This window comes from Balearica regulorum, chromosome 19 (genome assembly GCF_011004875.1).
Source record: "Balearica regulorum gibbericeps isolate bBalReg1 chromosome 19, bBalReg1.pri, whole genome shotgun sequence".
Lineage (NCBI taxonomy): Eukaryota > Metazoa > Chordata > Aves > Gruiformes > Gruidae > Balearica > Balearica regulorum.
In genome coordinates, this window is record NC_046202.1 from 9,427,380 (window position 1) to 9,446,273 (window position 18,894).

The 18,894-nt window shown below is 44.5% G+C and overlaps 1 protein-coding gene across 1 annotated transcript in view; it reads right to left on the minus strand.

Annotated features, from left to right (window-relative positions):
- MYBBP1A (MYB binding protein 1a) overlaps nucleotides 1-18,894 on the minus strand; it is a 60,424-nt gene that overhangs the window by 16,226 nt on the left and 25,304 nt on the right. The window lies entirely within an intron of this gene.

The following is an 18,894-nucleotide window of genomic DNA, read 5'->3' on the forward strand; positions in this document are numbered from 1 at the left end:
CCTGATGAGCGCGGTAGGCACGAATAAACAAAAATAAAAGCTGGTAGGCTAGCAAATGCTTCGTTTCAAAGGAACACTAGATGGAAACGGCTGTTCAGAGCAGCACTCAGCCTTGCCCTGGCGTCAAACTCGCTCGTTAAGTTTATACGTTAACATGGCAATGAAAAGAGTAGCCACTCGAAAACCAGCAGTAATCTGCAATCTTCTTACAAGTCCTTTTCTGTTCCAGAATTCCTATTTTAAGGCTTTCTTAGGTACAAGGAAAACGCAGCAATAAACAAAGCAAATGACAGAAATGCACAGAACACACTAATGAGGATTAGTGCAAATAGTTTAGAGGATTTAAACGGAAATTTTTTGTAGCAGCATGGACTTAGTGAGCAAGTTCAACCCACATATAAAGAAAAAATGTTGCCTCTAGCTGTCATCACACAGACCGAAATTGAACACAGGTATAAATAACAAAAATCATTGGGAATTACATCAAGAGTTAATCTCATCCAAAGAAAGCAAGAGCTGTCTGTTTTTAATCACACATAGCAACTGAACCCACCCTACAAAAAACAGCCGAGCAGGGTTTGTAAAACTCTTTATCAAAGATACCATCAAGATCAAAATCTGAGCTGCCTCAAGAAAAAAATCAGCCTGGTGATACCCAACCTGGCCTCCAGATACCCCTTGGGTCCAAAGGAAGCAACCTGGGAAACACCTAGCAGGAGGCTAAAAATTGGCCACACGGTACCCATGCTTCTACCAGAGCATATTTAGGGAACTATTTACTGAAGAATTCAAAGGGAGGGAAGAGAAGAAATCCCTGGATTTCCTGAGAGCAGTAAGACCATCCAAAGTTGTAGGTAGTTGAACAGGACACCTCACAAGCTCAAGGAGGTCTGGGTTTCCAATACAACATACTCCAGGCTTCTGGGAGAGACAGGACACTGAACACAGGTCCCCCACCAGGTAATTCCAGCACTTGTATTTGTGTTACAACAGAGTGGTGTCACACATCTACGTAAGCTTACCTCCAGTTTGCACACACTGACCAACAAAGAGAAAGAATTATCCAAACAGAGTGAGCTTTCACTCACAAACAGAAATCCTGTTCTTTACTTGAGGGAGAAAATGCGGCAGAGAACCAACAAGACTACATCAAAAGATTTATGTTGATTTAATGAGAGAGCACCCTAATGCCATATGTGAGGCAGGCAAGCTTACGTATTCCTTGTAATTATGGAGAGGCCGTGTCTTACAGAACAAATTATGGCATCTCTGCATGCATGTACCAAACGTAGTGGAAAGTCACTTCAGTGCAATTACAAAGAGAACGTGATCCTTGGAGTAGACGAAAGGCCATAATTCATTCTGAAAGGCTCAGGGAGGGTCATAAACCTCAAGGCACCCCCTCTTCTTTCACAATTACAAAAGCATTCATACGGTGCAAAACACAGAGAAGGGTCCTGTTAAGCTATCCTTAAAATCTCAGGAGTACAGATTTACTCAGGAGGCGAACAGAGGACCAGAGGCAACAGTGATAAGGGCCGGCTCAGGAGTCGCACCAGTCAGCAGTGGGTGGGCGTCTGCAAGTCAGTGGGAAAAGAACTAGAAAGAAATCAAAGCCACCCAAAGGAACAAGGAGGTCCGGAGACCCGAGACTCAAATGCTGGACTGACAGAACAGACCCTGGACAGGACCTAGTCCTCAGTAAGCACTAAGCCTGAAAATTATTTTAAAAGAAAGGAAAAAAACCCACTGAACATTCCCTTCTGTGTGTCATCAACGAGGAAGTCGAAACACCCAGTCACCTGAGAATCCTGGCTGCCCTATCACTCTTCAGTAATTTTGTCACACACACAGCTTTCACGCCTCCAGCCCGTATATTAGATTCAAGCAAAGAGAAAATATGTTTTGAGTTTCACATAATTAAAACATTGCTATTGCTGTACTCAACACAGTCCTGTGTTTCCTGATTGTTTTTTAAGCCAATGATAATTTTGTACTAAGCATGAACAACTTTTCTCATTTGAAAGAATAAAAATAAAACAAAAAATTTGCTTGCTGGCTAAAATCAAATTTGGCTTAAGAACATCTCAGTCAGAGAGCAAACGTGACACTAATAATTATAAGGTCCTCGGTGCCCAGTACCATGCTGTGCTGTAGTTTAAGGTTATCGTATTCATCACACAGCCCATGACTCCTCTATTCCTAGAACGAGTGATTAACACGTAGCTCTTGTATAGCCTATTTTTCCAGGGCAAACTGCACAGTTAAATCAAGTTAAACCACAGGGAGAGGAACTGATGTCAGCAGAGTCAGCTAGGGGGGGAAAAAAAAAAAAATCAAGGGGCAGAACCAAAACTAAAACCCAGTTCTTCAATCCCAGTCCAAGGGTAAATAAACCCAGTAAGAAACAGCACTTCCCACTCCTCCCGCTGATGCCATCCCGTCTCAGCAAGTTCAAACCAAAACAGGAGAGGCACCAACCTTCTGCTCTAGAGAGAGGCGCAACCATCACACCCCGCTCCCACCATCTCTCAGCATGTGAAAAAGGATCTTGGATGTCATCAGAAGATGGCTTGACAAGCAAATGTACTCGGAGAAAACAGTCTAGCAACCAGGACGACACAGCTGCCACATCACCCTGGAAAGCAACAGACCTCAGCAATGGCTTTTCAGCCACAAGTTCATCTGTCGGGCTGAGAAATGTCAAACCCCTGGCTTGTGTAGTGACAGGACAAGGGGGAATGGCCTTAAGCTGAAGGAGGGGAGATTGAGATGAGATCTGAGGAAGAAATTCCCTGTGAGGGTGCTGAGGCCCTGGCACAGGTTGCCCAGAGAAGCTGTGGCTGCCCCTGGCTCCCTGGCAGTGTTCCAGGCCAGGCTGGATGGGGCTTTGGGCAACCTGGGCTAGTGGAGGGTGTCCCTGCCCATGGCAGGGGGGTGGAACTAGATGGGCTGTGAGGTCCCTTCCAACCCAAACCATTCTAGGATTCTAAGACATGAGCCCCCTCTTTGCTGAGCAGTAGAAAAAAGAAACAGTAGCAAAAAGAAACTTTCCCAATGCGCACATCACATGTCTGATTCCTGCCTCCTTTCTTACAGCTTCCTCGGAAGCAGCTGGGACCTGTTCACTAGAGGAGGCAGTGACTTTACACAAACAGCCAATCCCTATCTCCTCACCAAGACTTTTGAAGTGCAAGGCCACACAGGGAACAACTTAGGAGGAGACAAGCCACCCCAGCTAGTTCAAATCTTTTTCCATCAGAACACTATCAACACCCATAACTTCTCACAGTCCATCATTTACCCGTAACATGTTCATGATGTGTCTTTTATACACGATACAGGGACCAGCTGCACAATTTACCGTCAAATCACAGACCAGCAGCAATTCAAAGTCTGGAAAGTACTACCACAAACTTCAGCACAGACCTGGAGCTCATCGACTACCCAGTACTATCCCTCTCCCTCCTGCCCTCCCCAGCATCACTGGTATTTTGGAATGCCTTACAAGCATTTGGCAATTTTGGAGGCCGCCAGAGCAATACTGTTCCCAAGAATATCATAGAGGATTCTCTGCGTTTTCTCAGTGCCAAATCAAGCCTGCTGTGCTCATGACAGCCCTACGAGAGAGCCAAGTATTATCAACACTTCACAAATGGACAAAAATAGCAGAAGACCCAAGAGTCCCAGCTACCAAACTCTGGTCTGGTTCAGAAGAGAACGTCGTCATCCCCCCCATATGCACAATCTCTGAAATGAGAATGTGTGAGAATAGTTACAAGCAGTTGACAGCCACGTTAGAGCTTTTTATTAAGGGTAGAGAATGCTGCAGCCCATCCTGTGCCCTAGGAGCCACCCAGTTGCCTAATCAAAACATTTTCTCCTTAATGTCAGTTTTTTAAAAAGAAAGACCATGAAATAGTAAATAAATAAATAAAAGTGAAGTCTATTCAAGCAGGGATAGCAGACAGATATATATACTCCCACATATATCTATCAACCATATGACTGAATGAGGTAGAAACGCTCATTATCAGCCCATGTAGGAGAAAAGAACAAACTATAACTAACTGCAGTACTGACCCTGTGATTTTCTGCCAGCTTTGTTTAGTTCTTTCTTATCTACAATGGTTACACAAAATGCCATTCAGTGTAAACGGTCGAGATTTCTTTCTGAAATAGCAAACGTGCTCCCTGCAGTAACCGAGACGTGCTGGTAATTCCCAGATGTGCTCACCTACCTTATTTAGATGCTAAAAAGGAGTGCAAGCTGGCAGGTTGCTGGGTTATACAACCTGCCTTTACCCTTCGCAGTAAAGGGCAAGCCATGCAGCCTGACTATTAAAAATGGCAAGCAATGGATTAACCCCTACCAACTCAGCCACTGTCTTCTTGTTGAAAGCGAGTATTTAGCACAGGCATAGTAGCCACGGAGGTCAGAAGAGCAGCTCTCCCCAGTCACCATCCAGGTGAGCTGGATGGAGGGAATAGATCAAGATGTCTTTCAATCACTGCAGCTGTGAAAGAAAAAAGCCAAAACCAAACAAGCCTTTGCAATGAGGGAGAGATTCTGCTTGCGATGTTGAAGAAATGAAGGCATCACCTAAATTCGGGGTTGTTTTTCAAAGAAAAGCACACTGTTAATAGGAAGACACTCATTTCTGATGTGAAAAGAAATGCTTTTCTCAGTCCTAAAGTGTTTTAGGAGGCTGGCTGGAGGTGGCTTTGCAAGCAAGTGAAAAAAGACACCACACAGACACCCTCCCATGAGAAAAGGCACTGCAATCAGCAGTCACCCACTGCCACCATCAGAGGAGCAAGACACTGAAGATGTGCCCACACTGCAACACACCAAACACCAAGCCTGAGTTTTCACACAGCCGTTTTGTCAGAGGATCTCAAAGCAGCTTGCAGGCTACAGCCGATTAACCCTTCCAAGTCCCCTGATGGCACTGCCAGCTGCCAGGAGAGAGGCAGGAAGTTTAACTGGCTTGCCTGAAGCACATGGCAGGACAGAAATGTCTCATTAGGTCTGACACGGGACAGTATTTGAGCTACATCAGACCTCCCTGCACATTACAACGGAAGCAGCAGGGAGTTTAAACGCTTACCAAAGACATCAAGATGGATATTCCCCAGCTTATGCCATTTTTTGCACCGTGGACACAGTTTTATCAACATGAAGCATGGCAACAGCATGGCAGCAGCTTCTTTTTCCCTTTAAATATATATATAAATAAAAAGAAAACATTACCTGGAAAATTACAAGTTTGTGCAACTCAAATATATTTTTAGAACTGAAGAAACATCAGGAGCTTTAGTGCTATCATCGTTTCACTGCTCTTGGAAGTCCAGGAGACAAAAATATACAGGTGGTATCACACCACACAAGCTACCGGTATTTCAGAGCACTGATGTCTCCCTTCTGGCACGCACGCTACAGCAGCAAAGCCACAGCATAACCTGACCTGCCAGCACATCTGATTCAGTGCCAGCACACATTATAAAACAGTACATAATCCTCAGCATTAAGACTATTCTACAACCATAGGGATATGGCAAAAAAAATAATTGCACTTCTAGAAATTGTCGCCTACCAAGCCCTTTCAGACTGCAATCACATGAATCACGTAACTGCATTCGTGACAAATGCTACCAGGAAAGCTGGGGTAAAAGAACATATGCCAAGAATATGGGAAATTCTAAATAAGCTTTCTCTGAATTTTAAGAAATAGACAAACTACAAAATAAATTCCTCAGCTATCTGCAATTTGTTATGTGTTTTAAAAAAAATTTTAAAAAAGCACAAAGCACAAACAACCCCCCCAAAAAAACCCAAACCCACAGCAAGCTCCAGCTTATAGGACCATGGTTAAAGGAGAATAACCTGTCATTTATTACTACAGGGCAGGACATCCAGAGCACCACAGCAAAAATCTCTTCCAATTACTGTCAAAGCTTTTGTAAAGAGAAAATTAAAGAGCATGCAAAGCTGTGAAGGAAGTACCAATCTATGCCCATTTCTGCTCCCACTACTCTACTTTTACATCTACGCTGGTTATGGGATGGAGAGAAGGCTCCAACAGAGCAGTCCTGAGTTTCACTGCTCGCTTGTCATTTCTTTCCCACATTTGTTTCATGCATTTGAGCATTTCTGAGCCTATAAGCTACAAGCCTGTTTGATAATGGTTTGGCAGGCAGAGTCCAAGTTAAGAACAGCCTAGCGGCTTATTCAAAAGGGCAAATTATGAGAGGGAAAGGACAACAAGGCCCACACCAACGGTGCACCCTGTTCCGTACAGCTAATTCACAGCAGGCTGTTCAGAAGCAACTGCAGATCAATGTATGCTATATATATGCAAGCTTCCTAGTGTTCCTTGACACACTATAATCAGAATTATAAAAGCCTGAGCACTCCAACACTGCCGGCAAGACGGTTTTCTTGGCTAGGAACCGTCATGACAGTAAGGACTTAAACTTGTGACTAGCTTAAAGCCTGGAGTTTCACACAGCCTGTTGACCTCAACAGGACCACGCTGCAAATCCTCTGGGGGAGGCAAGAAGAAGAAAAACAACAAGGATTCGTTCCCAAGTTAAGGACAAACAAAATTATCCTTTAAGATTCTTAACAAGTATCCTCACTGAACAAGTATCAAATGCCAACTACTCACCTAAAACATACAGCACTTATTTGAAGGCTTCAGATGTAAAAAGTGAAAACCAGAGGTGATTATGAAACACTTGCCAAATCAATTTTCCTCAATTCACAAGCTGTAACTGCACTATTTCACACATAGCACACACACACACATTCCATATATGTTTAAAATTCAAGTGGAAGGGAGGACAAGGCAAAGCCCTGGCAATGGCTTAAGAAAACTATTTTTGAGAACAAAAGTTAATTTTTAACCTCCTCAGCACTGCTGAAACAAGGCACACACAAGCGGTGAAGCTAAGGTTCTCATTTAGCCACTATCTAAAAGGTTTCGGGGTGGCAAGTGCCAGCACCTTCGGGGGTAAACAGGATCATTACGACACCACGGCTGGCACGTTTGGTTATGCAGCACTGCCCGTGCCAGGACACCTGAGCATCTCCATAACTATTTCTTGTTTAAAAATATGCTGCCAATGCTCCAAGGCAGCATCATAAATCAGACATCTACCCCAAATTTACCCTGTTGTCCCCTCTGATGAAGGGACCCAGGCAGTGCCCCTCCTGCCCCTTGTTCCTGGCTGCCTCCAGAGACGTCGCCAGGGTCAAGCGGAGCTCAAAGCCCTGCCATGGACCACGCTGCAGCAGCCAGCATGCGGAAGCCTCCTGCGAGAGCTCCTGTCTGCAGGGCCTGTTGCACGCAGGGACGCGGGCAAAGCAGGGCTGCGTGACAGCACTGCCACAGCACCGCGCCGGGGCTCCGCGGCCGGCTCTCAGCAGGAAAACCGTGTTATCCGTCACTACATGGACTCCCGGTGCCTGCGAGCAGAGACAGCTCATGCTGGCTCAGGAAAGACCATGAGAATCAGTCCTGCACGATCATCTGGCTCAGGAGCTGAATTCAATATTTCCTGCTACAATCCAGTGTCTTCAGACTAATGAATCGGCTCTTTCAAGACGTTTCCTCAGCCAGCCTTGACAAGGTCCAATACTGTTGTCTGAGGTAGGCAGAACGTGAGCAGGATCCAATTTGGCCAGCACAGAAGTTGGACTACCAGCACCAGTTTTCAAGTCTGCAAATGTGCCGTCCTGCCTCCAGGAACAGACAAGGCACAAAAATGCAGCAGAAGTAAAGGCTGATCAGAAACCCCCATCAATCAACCACCACCCCCTGCTCCTTCCCTGCGCCCACACCCCGAGCTCTGGGCCAGAGAGGAGTTTCCTCCCAGCCCTCCCTCGGTCTCGCCTCGCCAAAAAGACACCAAATAGGAGATTTATGAACCCTGGAACAAAATTCTCCTTGCCAAAAAGTGAACAAAACAAATTATATTTTACAGCTTAATTTAAGTTCCTCCAACAAATGGATGAGAAAAAATTTGCAAGGCTAGTTAATTACAACATGTAAAGCATTTAAGTGACACCTAAATCACATTTTACAACCTTGGATGAGAAAGGCAATCTTACTCCGTGTACTCCCACTAAACATCCTAGGTCATCAAGCTCTTGCAATTTTCAGTGTTTTAGAATAAGCCAACCTGCACTGCAACGCAGTTTCATGCAAAGTAGGTTGTACCTGTTCTTCCTTCCCAGTAAAAAAGTAGATTTCCAGAGATACGGCAGGATGCTTTCCATCCAGGAACCTTTAAACAGCTCACAACAGCTTGCATATTAGCACACTGAAAATAATTGTCACACGAGACACATTTTCCTCATCTGATCATCATCATGTAGATGATCTGTTTAGGCCTTCTTGAGTGCAAAAAACCATCAATGAACTCTGTTGGGTTTGTGAGTTTTTTTAATGTTAATTTTTATTTCAAAATCTCTGAAACAGCCAACATCCCTCTCTCTAGCTAGTTTCTAAACAAGCTGAAGAGCAGTTTGCAAACACAAGGGTTTGTGTGTCCTCTTAAGCTGCTGGAACATACAACCCCAGTAATTCCTAGCGTGGACCAACTTCCCGGTCACTACCTCAGGAACGGAAAAAATGGAAAAGCCATCACTGGCTCGTCACCTGCTGGGCAGAGTGTTAAGTCCCTTCAGTAGCGGGCAAATTGGGTCTTGCCTCCATGAGAGAGGCTCAACACCAGTGACTCAGGGATGGTGGAATTCTCTTGGTAGAACACCTGCAAGAAGGGGAAAACCAAATGCAGAGGATGTGGCGTTACGCTCAGATCTCAGTCCCCACTTTGGAAGCTGTTTTGGGATTTGGTTTTACTACCTTGCTTACCGAAAAAGAACAAAGCTTCCTGGAAGACAGCAATTGAGACAAAACTGACTGTGAAGAAATCTCCATCTTTCTACCCCTTCTGCTGACTCCCCTTCTCCTCTTTATTTTTATTATCCTTCATAAACCTCTTCACCCGTGGCTCAGATGTCCTGCTTTAAGCAGCAGCAACGAGAAGTTAAATCTATACAATTCTACTACTATTCCCAAGGCGCTGAACAGCAGCTGTCGCATCGATCAGATGGGCTGTTAACTTCATTCTGCTGCTGCTGAGTACTTGTCTGTACTACAGAAAGTTTTATCACATTAGCTACGCTGGCACATCCTCCTCCTCCACAACATGAAAACAGCTATTGCAAGACACAAGTACTTAAACCACCACTGCTCAATCTGGCTGAAAATGTGGAATGAGCTACACCCTATAGAAACCACCTTTATATAACGCAGCTGCACCTACACGAGTTATGTCAGCCTTAGCCCTACAGGTAAAAATAGTCATTGCATTCACTGACAAAGTCACAAGAGGATGGTTTTGTAAATGTACTTGAGCCAGCAGAAAAGCCAGGACTAGTAGTCAAGACACTGGGGCAGCCTGCCTGCAGACCCGGGCAGATATACAGTATTCACTTACATACACATTTCTTCACGCCCTAAAACATCAGTACTTAACTTCTTTAACCAGGGCTTCTGCAAATCACGTTCCCTCCACTGCTGCTGAGGAGTGGATTTTTTTCCATGCTTGGTTCCTCTGCAAACAGTGCTCTGGAGGATGTTCTTGTCAGAGCAAAAGCCTCATCGTGCCCTTGCCTAAGCAGAGGAGCCCATTCGCGAGAGCCTGCTCACTGCAACAGGACGTTCGTGCACAATACAAGTGGGCACACATACAGCTGCTTCCTTCAGCACTGTTCCATTGGCAGCTGGGAAAGGAGGGGGGAAAACCCATGAAAAAATAATTAAAAATAAAAATCAAAGCTCCCTCCTAGGGTCACCACAATCGAACAAGAACTAGTGACGGAAGTAAGATGTTGCTAGATTTTCAAGGCAGTAGAGATGAGTCAGTGCACACAGGGAGATTTGACACTGCAATTTTTCAGAGGATGCCTGCACGTTAAATACCGGGCTTCGCTGGCAGGCTTTCTGCCCGAGATGAAGGGTCTGCAGGACGTTTGGGCAGTCGAAACAAGGAACATATAAAATAACCCACTGGACCCCCGGGCCAGGCCTGGCTGATGGCGTTAGATCCTAGTTGTGAATGTTTCACTCACGTACAACAAAGATAGAGGTAGTGAGCATTCAGGGCTGGGGAAAATATTATCTACCTTGTGCTGCCCTTTCACCAGAGGCCAGCCGGCAGAGCCTCAGCACACAGCAATCCATACGGAATGATCCATGTATTGGTCCACTGCTCTGGTGAAGACAGAGATTCATTTCTCCCAGGGGTAACCACTTACCAGATCAGAAAGGCCAATCGGTCTTAATGTTTCCCTCCAAAAAAGAAAAGTCAATATCTTATTATCCTAAATTCTTGAAAAAAATAAAAGGATGCCATAATTAAGCGAGCCATGAGAACACAAGATAAATCTGTAGCAGAGCACAGAAGAGCGCCCAGGAGCACTGGTGTTTTCTTGTTCTTTCCGTAATGCCCAGTTACAGGACTGAAACACTGGTGGGGAATATCGGTACCATGGGGCATACTGAGACCAGAGGAGAAAAGAACAGCAACAAATTCTGTGCAACGCATCCAAGCCTCTCCCTTCCCACGTTAAAAAAAAAATAAAAAAAAAAAATTAGGAAATATGCCCATTTCCCTCTCCACTCCCAAACACACTTCTCTCCCAAGATAAGAACAACATCACAATTTAATAAATAAATAAATCTAAGACAATTTGGTTTCTTAATATGGTGCTGTTTATTTTGGAGCATTTCCACTTTGCTTTTTACAAGCTCCTCGCTCTAAACATCAGAGTAAGAAATGCCCTTTTGTTAAGAAATAAAAGGAAAGATTCTCACAGAACATTCCAGTAGCTGAGGCTCAAAGAAACATTACCAAATATCAAGAAACCTCTTGCAAAATCATCTGGGGCACTGTCCTTTTCTCTCAATCCTGGCTTTCCTCTCAGGGGAAAAAAAAAACCCAAAACACAACCTATCCCCACAGCTTTCATTTTTGTCAATTTTTATTTTACACACATACACATTGTATTACCAAACTTCAAGAAGCTGCACTGATCCCTGCAGTTATTTGCACACTTGGTAAGACCAAAACCAAACCTGTCCCCTCCTGTCCCGCTCCTCCCAACACTTTCTATGTCAGATGTCTCCTCTGCACAACAAAGCCAATTTTCCTCAATTCAGGAGAGACATGCAATGGGATTTTCTTTAGGCTTTTCAGAAGGCAGCTACCGCATAATGCAGCCTATTTAAAGAGACTTTGCTAAAGTCAAATTTAATAATTTAGGAGATTTAAAGGCAGTACGCATTCAGAAAAAAACCCATGTTGCCTAGACACTGTGTGCCTTTTAGCTGCTGTCCCCGATTCACTAGACCAGTCTTGATGTTGCAAGGACAAAGGTTTTCATCTTTTGAGAACATTTATCAGCAGATAATGAGAAATTAGAATTCCAATTCACTCAAACGTCAGCTATTGAAGTTTAGCTTTCAAGCAGTATAAAAAAAAGTACTCACACGTCAGTAAAATTGTTAGCTTGGAACAGTGAAATAAACAGCATTTCTAAGTAAAAAAATAAAAAGTTGGAAATTGTACTGGGTTGAATTTGTAGATTCATCGGTTCGGACGCTCGCCAGCAGACCTTTTCATTTTGCAGAATCCACTGTCAGGACAGACTGCACGTTGCCCTTGGGGAGAGGGACGTGGCTTGAGACCCTATTCTGCTGGGAGGTGGCTGAGAAATCCTGCAAACCCCTTTCTTGTGCTTTAGCTTTTGCAGAGTGACATTTTCATACATGCCAAGGGAAAACAGAAGCAACCAAACCCCGTTCCTTCCCCACCCACAAACAACAACAAAAACAGACCTACCACTTTCTACACGAACTCTTAAGAGCATCCTTGCCAGTGAATAGAGACCAGGCTGGCATTTCATTTTACACTGCAGAAGCCCTAATCTTTCTTCACTTGCCAACAAAACACCCTTCCAACACACTTGCTAGTATTTCCAAACCAAGATCCAGCAGCCCACTGTAAACACCGCAAAAATCATTACCCGAAACTTCAACAAAACAGGATTCTATCCTGATGTTTTCATGATGTTTTGTAGCATGAATATAACTCGAGCCTATATGACTGAGACAGTCACTAATTTCATCACAACCACAGACATTTCTTCCCCTCCTGTTTTTGTTATGCTGTTATTAAATACACGGCAATGACCTTGCCTCCAAGCAAACTTTTCCCATTTGCTCTACACAAATACCTACTCATCAAATTGTCAAAGGGGCTATGTTTATCAGGCTGAGCAGAACACACTTGGGCGGTTCACTCTCTTCTTAAAAACTATCAACTCCCCATGCGTCAGATGGCAAGTTTAATTTAGTAGGCTAGGAAATTACTCAGTCTCGAAAAAAATCACTGCAATATGGTATATATCTAACTCAGCAAGTCCATCCGATATGCAGGGCTGCTAATGCTGCTGTTCAGTCCCAACCTTGGATAGCTCTTGCCAGCAGCTGTGTCTACAGCAACAACTAAACCGTATGTGACCTTTTAATTTTCTTATTTCTTCCCAGCAACAAACCAGAATGTTTCCTCCATTACTGAGGATTTGCTACATGATCATCGACACAATCAGCTGAACAGCAGTGAGCAGAATAAACACAGTCTATCTCTCCAGAAGCAGAATAAAGAGGCAAGTAGGAGCTTTTTCATGTTCTGTTTGTGCTGCACGGAGTACTGTGGAATATAAAGACTGGGACTGCTAACAGGGCAGTTTCTCTGTGCCAGTCAGTTAACGCCTGGTATCGTTACGGATGCGTATATGGTCAATGCAGGCATCTATCTGCCAGACGCTTTTTGCAAAAGACACAGGGGCCATTAAAAGGCACCAAGAAATACAACAAAAACCCCACGATAGACGGGAAAAATAAACATGAACAGTGAACAACGTGCGTGGTGCTCCAAGGAGACCCTGCAGACTCAGTGACAGGGTCCCTTGTTCAACCAAAATACACCACGAGCACACAAAGTCCTCAATGCAAAAACTCATGCCATGGGATTTCAAGCACTCAGCTTAAATGCAGTCAGGAGGACCTGAAAAATTTAAACAGATCTTTTTAAATTTTCAACCATCTCACACAAGTGAGAGGAAAGGGAGAGAGAAACATGGCTTATAAAGCAGGTCATCAGAGTGCACTACATTTTACTATGGCTTCAGACACCTTTCTGAAGAACATCAGAGCCTATTTATAGATGCTGTCCATGCCCTCCAACTCACCAAAGGAAGATAGCTTTGTTTGAGCTCTCCCAATACAAGAAACGCTCTCAAAAATGAAGGGTTGGGATGCAATAATCCACATCCACACCCATCCTGAAGATCTAGGAATTAAAAATCTCAACACAAGAATGTAGAGTGCTCTGGCCCTGACCCAGCAAAGCACTTAAGCATTCAACCGTTACCCCTTCGACTTCAGAAGGACAGTTTACATACCTAGAGCTAGTACATGTCATGGGGTTTTGCTGGCTCATGATCAGATAGCTCAAAAATGTGCAAGAGCCCACTCATCACTCAGCTTTTCCTTGCAAAACAGATTCTCCTTGACCACCTCCTTACACAAAACAAAAACAGGAACAGGAGCAGGACAGTGGAGGCAAAGCATGTCAGTTTGACAAACATTTTCCAGCTGCAAATGATTTCTCTTCCTTGGAGGGAGGGTGCATACTGAACAGAGGAAGACAACAAGGAAGACGTCTGCAGGCAGCAGCCACTCTAATCCTGTATCACACGAGAAGCCATCGCTGCCTGTGGGTAACTCACCCTCTGAAGGTCTGCTCACCTCAGCTGGATCCTGGGATGAGCCCTCCCACTAGTGACACCTCTACGGAGGATGCAGCATGTCCTACCTCTGCCGAGGGGCTGGAGGATGCTTTGAAGGATTGGTACCTGTCAGTCATGCCTGATCGCTTAGCCAGCACCAGCAGCCCCATTCTCATTTCTGATGCCAAGGAGGTAGAGCCAAACTGGTGCTGGTACTTATCTGGGGAGGTTTATTTTGCTTCATTATTAGAACAGCTTATGCAAAATATTCCATAACAAGTCCTTCCTATACCACCTGCTGGCAACTCTCTGTGAGGATGCAGGCAAGGCACGGTGCATTGATGTAGTGATCCATTCATCTATCACAGCACGAGGAGGAATACTCCCACACACAGACACAGAGGGGTGCTGGCTTCTGATGCTTTGCAGTGCTTTTACTGTTCTTGCTGTATTAAAGTTTAATTACTTTTTAACTTGGATATTTACATAGAACATAAACCGTTCAGAAGAAGAACTGTCAACCAGCCAAGACCTCTTTGGCAGGACTCTGGGATCATATTTTATTCTTCTGGTGATGGCAGCTCTGGCACAGAATTGCTTCAGTTCTGTAAAATTACGTCTATATATGTTTGATCCCTTTGGGGAGACTGCCAAAGCACCAAGATTAATTAGCGACTTACCTAAAATACACTCTCTATTAGATAGATCTTAAAGGGTTCCTTGTCACAGACTGCTTTATGAAAACACATTTTGAAATATTAATGAATCTATATGACATAAGATGACATTCTGAACTCTGTCTCAGTGCCCATTCTCATCTCCACACTAAGTAAAATGACTTTTATTAGTTTCATGACAGCTCTGCACTTACATCGGCTTTGCAGAGTTCTAGCCAAATCACAGAAAATAAACAAACATAGCATCATTATGCTCCCAGCTACTGCAACATCCTCAATCAATATAGCTTTAAATGTAAATAAGAAGACAGGAATGTATTCAAACTGATGTGTGACCACAGTACAAAAGTAACTGCAAAAGCTCTTAGTAATTGTGTTGAAATGTACACTCCTAGTGCTCTTCCCAAAGGAAAAGAACAAGGGACAGGTAGCAAATCATTTGCATAAACCCTAGGAAAAACAGACTAGAAGTGGTCTAAGTGTCTGCCAGCACAAGCGAGACAGGGACACCACCTTACTCCTGGCAGCAGCAGATGTTTCATTTACTAGTTTTCCTTTCCAAAGTGCTTCCAATACCACTGGTCAACAAGCTGGATTTCTTAGGGAGAAGCATAGCTGTTCCAGTCCAGGCTTCCAGAGAGGCTGTGCTTCAGCCTGTTTCCAGTTCAGAGCTGGCACTTGGAGCATGCCTTTGCCGGAGAAGCCTGCGTCAGCAGTAAGCCTGGGTACTGCAATGCAACCAGCCACACGTTTTCCTTCTTCACCTGATCCTCAGAATAACAGGGCAAGTTTTTAGGGTAGAAGCATTAGTTCACGGACTCATCCAGTGCTCTGGCAGCCCCAGCTTGCGTCAGAACGTGGGGGGCACCGCAGTAAGAACCTCACCACAATTAACAACGCACCACCGAGGGGTTTGTGCAGCAGCAGAGGGACAGCCCAAGACCACAGGCAGTTACAGAACTAGATGTTACTGTAGCTACGCTCATCATACTGATGCTGCTAAAAATAAACCAGGAAGACATTCCTCACCTAAGGCTCAGGAGGGTTCTGGTATGTAGCTGAGTCATGCAACAATCATTAAATTAAACACATCTTGATCCCCGGTTTACGCTCCATCAGCACAAGCCAAAAAAACAAGCCTTTTGTGCGTATTGAAAAAGCAACACTGCACCCACCGAAACAAGGCACAGGGAAGTAATTTGAAGGTCAAGGTCTCTTGGAAAACAATTGCAGTAGTAAGATCAAATTGCATTAAGAAAGGAGGAAGCGAGAACGAGCTCACACGCATTTTTTTTCTAAACAGAAAACTTCTAAACAGAATTTAAAAGAATGTGTTTAGTGCTTGTGGAAGGCATCAGACAGACAGCAACATCCTCAGTCAACAAAGCAGCACAATTCCCCCACACCGGTTAGCACCACACACATTCTGCTTGGCTAATTGCAAGGCTTTGTGCTGCCAATGGGATCATCTGTGCCAGAAGCTTAATGCGATTTATTAGCACTAGGTCAACTCAAAGGTATAACACAAGCTCCATTTTTGATGACTTGTCCTTTTCCCATACCAGTCTCATCATTGAAGACTATATCCCTAGCTGTCATTTGAGCTTATAGCACACGTACGTATGCAGGTACGCATGCGGGTATGGGATGCTAGCTACTCTTTACTCAGGTGTAAGCATCTTCTTGGTAAGAGAAAGCTATCAAATCTGCCTATATGTACAAAAACATTGTGATGTGTGCACCAGTCCCATTTTCCTACCACTGAAGACATTTCTGCTGGCCAATACAGAAGTACAAGGTCATTGTTAGCGTGACTGATTTTCAGGACCTCAGTCCTCAGAACTGCATCCAACAAGCTGAATTAGACTACCCAAAAAATTTCATTCTTTACCACCTTCTCTCTTTTTTACCTATAGCACTTCTCACACACTAAAGATCCTCTTGAAAAGCTTCGTAGTAGCTGCTTACAACGTAGTGATTTCATACAATTTCTACCTACTCTTTTCTACAGTAGACAACAGTGCAAGAACACATCACAGGCATGAGGAAGCAATGTTCTGAGAAGACATTGCAGCTTTAAGTTATATGTTGGTTTAACTTATACATATGGGAAAGCAAGGATCAACAAGAGTTTAGGAAAAAGATCACAACTGCTACTGTAATAATAAAATAAAAAAAACCAACACAGAAAAAACCACCAGATTTCTCAGTTCAATAAATGAAAGACAACCAAATGTCAGTGTGTTCATTTTTTAAAAGCCTGAAGCATTTTAACTTGCACACAGGCACCTTTGGGACAGCAGTCTTTCTTTTTCAGCTCCACACTTCAAGAAATGCAGAGCTGGAAAAATAGGCCAGCCACCAGGTAACACCGAGCGTTCAAAGCACCAGCAGTGCATTTGAACTGGCAGAATACGATTCATAGTGTCCTGCAGTCAGTGTGGTCTCACACAAAGTGAGAGGTCAAGCTCAGATGCATGAACTGCCTGAAACAGGGTGATTTTGCAGATCCACTGTCACAGATCTTCATCTTGTATCCTTCTGATGTATAGGTTTAAACAGGTACTAAGTGTATTCAGCGTGGGATGACAATCCCCTTCCCTGGTCAAGCATCCCTTGCCCTTCCTTCCCCCACTCACAAATGACACCAATCTCTCCAGCTCTTTCCTTTTCCAGGGAAACTGCTGCATTACTGTCTCCTGCAGGCATCCGCGCTCCAGGAGTAAGTAACATCAGAGGAACAGAACTTGGCCACATGTACAAACTTCAGTTTCAAGTTCAGTCTCAATAAGACCACTGCAAATTCACCTTTCCAGTTTAAAACTTGTTATACAGGTCGAGCTTACTGCTAGGAAAACCTACCAACCCAACCACTGTGAGCCAGGTTTAAAACTACCTTAAGAGCTCTCACCCCCTAAAGTGCTGTTCGTTTTATCTCACAAATTACTTCAGTATGGAGGTGAATAACCTTACTGCTGCTTTAGGTGTGCAGGAATAGTGTCAGAGGAAAATGGCCAACTTGATGTCAGTCACACTATCTAAAGTTTTTCTTCTAAAGCTTTCCTTTTTCCTGCTAAGCTTTGCATCAAGGTGCAACCTCCGACACACCCGCCTTTGGGTATCTCCAAAAGACTCTTCTCTACAGCAATCACACAAGCCAAAGAAATGCACCTCCCAGAAGGGCACATAACACCCACCTGATAGCTACAAACACCTCTCTCTTTACAGACACAACACTGCTGCTGAGGGTTCGACGTTCTCCAGGTTTTAGAGGTGGGCAACAGAGAGACAGGATGCACAGAAAGGCTGTGGCAATGCAAGACCCAGTTGCCCAAGTCATCAGCTACAGCCAACAAACCACACAGACAAACTCTGCTTTCCAATATTCTCGTACTCACTTCACAGAAGCCATAATATCATTAATGGTCGTCATTAATGACTGCTGCCATCTGACAAAATAAATCACAGCTTTCACTCAGCCACTCCTGCCCCTGAACTGACTATCGCTGTGCCCTCAACAAGACCAGTGAATTCATCAAACTCAATTTTAACACAGCAAAAAGGGTAAAAAAAAAAAGTATGCAAAGGAAAAGTAAGTTTTCAGCCAAATCATCCTCACGTCCATTTTGCGACATAACTGCATGAACATTTGGGTACCAGACAGCGAGGACCCCAGGGTCAGGACAAATGGCTGGGGTTGAAGCAGCCAGACTGCTCCTCTCCAAGCCAATGCCAGCTGAGCGGCATTTGAACAGCTCCTGCATTTCCTAGAGGATCCTCTATCAGTTACAGCCGCCCAGAAATTGAGTTGGACAGCCTTGCAGCAGCGTACAACAGAAGGCACAGGAACAACATTTCACATTCAGCTCAGGTTTGCTGTTTCTCAACAAGAGCCCAGGCAGGTCCAGCGTGGCTTACTGAGCTGCTAATCACCTCAACCAGGGCCATCACTTAGTGACCAAGTCCGACTTTACACTAGAGGCCCCAGTAAGAGCAGAGACCCCTGAAGTAAGAGCTGGACACGTATGCCAGTGGCCAAAAGATCTTGCCTTAAAGGCCTTTAAAACCTTGGGGACCAGTCTGGCTGAGAGGAGAGATGGAACAGACCTCCATGCTGCTCTCACAAACTCCCAGGTATGCAGGTGAGGACGAAGGAACACCTCTCCTTACATCCTCTTTAGGAACCACTTTTCCCTTTGTTCAAAACTACCTAAAAACCCAACCTGAAGGTATGTCTGCTTCTCCTACCCCTTGGCCAGAGCCCCAGGGTTCACTGCCACGAGACACCTGGCCAGAGCTGTGATCCTCCACCTTCCCGTGCAGGGCACGGCTCTCCCCACCAGCACTCCC